Source organism: Barbus barbus (assembly GCF_936440315.1).
Source record: "Barbus barbus genome assembly, chromosome: 49".
Taxonomy (NCBI): domain Eukaryota; kingdom Metazoa; phylum Chordata; class Actinopteri; order Cypriniformes; family Cyprinidae; genus Barbus; species Barbus barbus.
In genome coordinates, this window is record NC_136727.1 from 15,476,049 (window position 1) to 15,481,044 (window position 4,996).

A 4,996-nucleotide genomic window follows, 5' to 3' on the forward strand; every position below is an offset into this window, starting at 1 on the left:
AAATGTAAAGGCTTCAGGCAGCATAGTTTCCACTTTTATGGGCAGGTAGGAGGGGCAAGGCAACTCTTCAAAGGAGGTGGGCAGAAGGAAAAGAAAGAAAGGGAGAGAGAGAGAAAAGCGATCACGTAAACCTCCACCCAGGGCACTGATGCAGTAGCTGTTAGGTTCCGTTGTGACACTTACCCACAGTAGCCTACATTTAATTATTCAAGCCATTTAAAAAGTTTGAAAAACTGCAAATTAAAATAACTTGACAAACAAGGATTGTTATTGACATTTAATTTAAGCTGACTTGTGTCAGTTTGTTTACTAAAATAATTTACTAAATAACAGTATTATAAATATTTACAAAAATATTTACAATATATAAAAAAAACTGACTAAAACCTGCATTATACTGTAACTTTAGAAGCTACAAAATGCTAATTCTGTCATCATTTACTTACCTACAAGCTGTATGAGTTTCTTTCTTCTGTTGAACACAAAAGACAATGTCAAACAGTTGCAGGTAGCCATTGACTTTAGTATTTTTCCCATTCTATAGAAGTCAATGGCTACCAGTAACTGTTCAATTCTATACAACAGACAGTTGTATGTAGAACTTTTTAAAAAAAGGATTGTCTCTTAATTTGTCGATAATATTTTTCCACTTACACATCTCCACACAAGTAGTGTTATTTTGAATGAATCTGGTGTTTTGAACAAATCATTTGAGTAAATGATTCAACGACTCACCCTTACACTCTGAATGAATTAGTCGGTGCCAAAATCAAGTACTAAGTACTATGTTTGAATTTTAACTTATTTCATGACTGTTAAAAAAGTATGTTCCATATAGTATGAACAAAGTTGGGAATTAACGGAATGCTTGTAACTACGACTTTAAAATACAAAATATGAGTATTTGTATTTCATTACAGTTATATTTTAAATGGATGGTCATCAAATTACAGGTATATCTGAAAAGCATTTTAAATTACCAAAGTAATTTACTTTGAATTTTAATGTCATTTATTTCATTTAAACATTAATGTAAACTGCAATTGGTGATTTTCTGACTCTGATACTCTGCAAAAACAATTGAGGGACTCGTGCACAACTATTACAAAAGGTGAAGACATTCACTGATGCTCAGGAAGGAAGGTCTTAACTTTTGAAGAGGATGACGTGGATTTTGTTTTTTTAATCCTGTTTCCCAGAAGACAAAATTAGCACAATTTCATTATTGTGTGAAATTGTGAAAAGCTGATGTTGTTAAATAAATATATATGCGCAGAGGAAAACCAAGTGCTATGTTTTGGTCATTTTTCTCTAGAGGACCTTATGTGTTACACACCTTATTATAAGTTACAAAACTTGTGTAATGTAACAAAATATATGACTTTTTAAATCTGTAGTGAAATGATTTGTGATTTGGGAGGCACCTTATGAATTCGGACATACGGCATACTGTTTTTCGCATCTAAAGTGATGTATTTAATTTAAAATGCAACGAGTGTTTATAAACAAATTGGTTCAGATTTGAATGATTCATGACTTTAATTCGAACTAACATACCATATTTCTGCCATATAAAGATATGACAGAAATAGAAAGATAAATACACTATTACGAATCAGTCATTGATTTTTTTATTTTTGGCTCCTGAATGAATCTGTATTTTAAATAATTCGTTTGCATGACTGGCGACTCACTCATAAAAACAGTCCCTTGTCGCCACCTACTGGTGTAGCTAAAGATGTCACCTAACGAAGTCTCATTACAAAATCCCCACATCCCTATGTTTGATTATACTAATCTAAACATTATTGTTGCCTATATGTGCGTGCATGTTAATGCATGATCAGAGCTCCTGCTGTGCGGTGAAATGACTTTAATCCGTGAGACTTGCAGTTGAATCCAGTGACTCACACTAGCAGGTGAATGTAAACCTCCTGTTATTCCTCTGTTCTTGTGCTGTTGGACAGTGTCAACGGAATGCTATAAGGGCGTCTGGACTATTTCTGCCACACAGCGGAAAAAGCTAACTTTTTAAGAGGTCAGGGACAATTTGTGCTGCAAGAAATCTTGACATTTGTTCAAAAACAACTCAAAAATGTTTGACTGAAATTAAGCTTATTTATTTATCATTGCAAGAGTTAGACTGCTGTTCATCCTGGTCGTATTTTCCCTTCCATTCCTGAGACAAGAGAACACCGTCAAACATCAAACCATGTGTTTTCCAAAGCATGGCAAAAATCTTATTTTTGGCAAAACATAGTGCCAGATTTACAAGCAACAACATTCCTTTTAAACGGTTTATGCTATTGTGTTTTGGAATGTTGCCTTGTATGGCGGGATATTATTCTGTGTTGCCGTACACCGCCATACACAGCCAAACACCCACCACATTTAATCGTGTTGTTTGGATTCACAATGGCATAAACGACGCAGTCTTGCACAGTGCTTCCATTAATACTCAAATTAACAAGTCATGAATAATTCTTATTTGGTGGAACCATTTTATACTGACGTACAGTAAGGGTAGACCACATTCTCAAAATCCATAGAGACCACTGGCAATACGACAAAACATGAAAAAAGTTTAACAGATAAATTATACATAGAAATCTGGAATTCAAGATATGATAGCTATGTAGCTACTTCTGCAATTTGTATATAAACTCTTTCCCGCACAGAATGTTGATGACACATTTAGTCTGTAACGATAATATTTTCCAATTACTCATCTCCATGCAAATACATTGTTTTGTACATGAAGGAATCTAGTGTTTGACATCTCATTTGACTGTGAAAAGATACGAGTAGTTGTGTAGTCTACCAATAATGCAAACTTTTTTCATGTTTCTGATTGTGCCTGTTGGATCTGAACAGATGTTCGCCTGCAATGGTACATTTATATATGAAAAAGAGTAGCTATTACATATCAAACCTGTAAAATGAAGGAACCGTTCCTAAGGAATCGTCTATGCAGGTGTTCAGGCATAGGCTGTTTATTAGAGTCTTGGAGGACCAGCTAGGAGCCTCTGCCACTCACTCATTCCCTTTCTGTTTTTTTATTTGTGATTCTTCATTTGTACACTTTTGACTACTTGAGGACTTGAACTTGAAAATAAACAGTTTTGTCTGTTTCAGTTATCACATGAGCTGGAATATAGACCTGCTCGTTTCCTTGATCTATTATCAAGTGGATTTATAGCATCCTTCAATAAAAACTGGTTTAAGCTATGATGAAAGAATAGAAATAATGACAGTATTGGGTACAGTGATTCTTTATAACATGAGTGTGTGTGTGTGTGTGTGTCACATGTAATCAACAAAATATTATAATCTATCATTTGAAAGAATTTAAAAAGAAAAAAAAAATTGCATAAAATAATCCTAGATGAAGAATGACCCATCTATAGCCCCCGCTGTCAACCAATAATAATGCATCTTTACAATTTGGCTGACCTACTGTACAGACACATTCAGTTTGCTTGTAAGTACATTTTATAAATGAAATCCGATTCCTGACCCTGCATGGAGGCACATATTAGTCATATTTCAAACACAGTCTCTTTCAGCTCAAGGGTTAACGGTTAAACAAATACATAAAACCAGACAGGAATAGTGCTCAGGAAACCTGTTTAAAACAATGTAAAGTGTAAATTATCTATATTTTAGTAATAAAGTAATAGGATAGGCATTAAGATTGTAATAATTTTCAATGGCTTACTCCCACTATTTTACATTTTATCTGCATTATGAAAAGAATTACTCAATGTGGTAACCCAAAAAATCATGTTGTTTTCTGTATAGAGTCTCATTTCTGTTGAAAGGCTGTCGGTGTGAAAGCACAATGTGAGCCTGCTGTTGTAGCTACGCTGCAGGCCTGACTTTGGATACAGTGCAGCTGTGGAAATATTTGAGGTCATTTCCTAGTTCTAATTCTCGCAATTCTTGCTTTCTCAGCGAAAACACAGCACCTGAAGAAAGTCCATAAAACAGGCTCAGATAAAAACACCATGACACACTCAGCTGGCTTTTCTGAAATATTGAGCCATATGTCTGAGACGGCAATGGACTTTTCCAAGTCTGCAAGGCATTTGAATCTTTTCAAATCGACTGTGAGAGTCACTCGTTCAAGACTTGGAGAAGTAAACAGACAGCTATGAATGAGTAAGCTTAGCAGAAGAACAGCTGCTAGCAACAACACACTATTACTCTAAACAGTTTTTTTTTCCCCATACAGTTTTTTCCCACTATTTCACTGCTTTGTTGTTTTTTTCACGCTAGGACAGACTACATGACAATGGAAAGAAATACTTTTTTTTCTGTATTCAACAAATGATCAAGGTTTGGTTAGTTAGCGTGGTCCAGTTAGCTTTTAAAGGGCTCATCGGATGCCCATTTTGCACAATTTGATATGATTCTATAGGGTCTTAATGAAAAGTCTATAACATACTTTGGTTAAAATTTCTCAATGGTAGTGTAAAAAACATATTTTTTACCCTGTCAAAATCAGCTCTGTTTTCAGCGAGCTGTTTTCTAGTCCAAGCTGCTTTAAAAGCTAATGACTCTGCTGCTAATGACCCCACCCCTCTCTTCCGTGGAGTGACGAGCACTACTGTTTACTTTAGCCGCGAAACTGGCTAACTAGCACATTATTAGGAAAGGCGATTTGCAAAGATTCATTAAAAAACCCTTATACTCACTTCTTCTTTAGACGAAGCTGAATCACGAATGATTCGCACGAACATAGAAGCATTTAGGCAGACCGGGGATCGGTGCATTCCCTTCAAAATGAAAGTAACGTTAATCCTCTGCATCTTCAGCGGCTCAGATGTCAGGAGTAAATTACAACTGCTATGTTCATTATTACATTCAACAACAAAAAACCTCAATCGCTTAATTGGAGACATCGCTGCACCGGAGCTGACACAATGGCGGACAGCTTTCAGCTCACTCATGGCGGGTCTAAGGTAAGACGGCCCACCAATCAACTATCATGGTG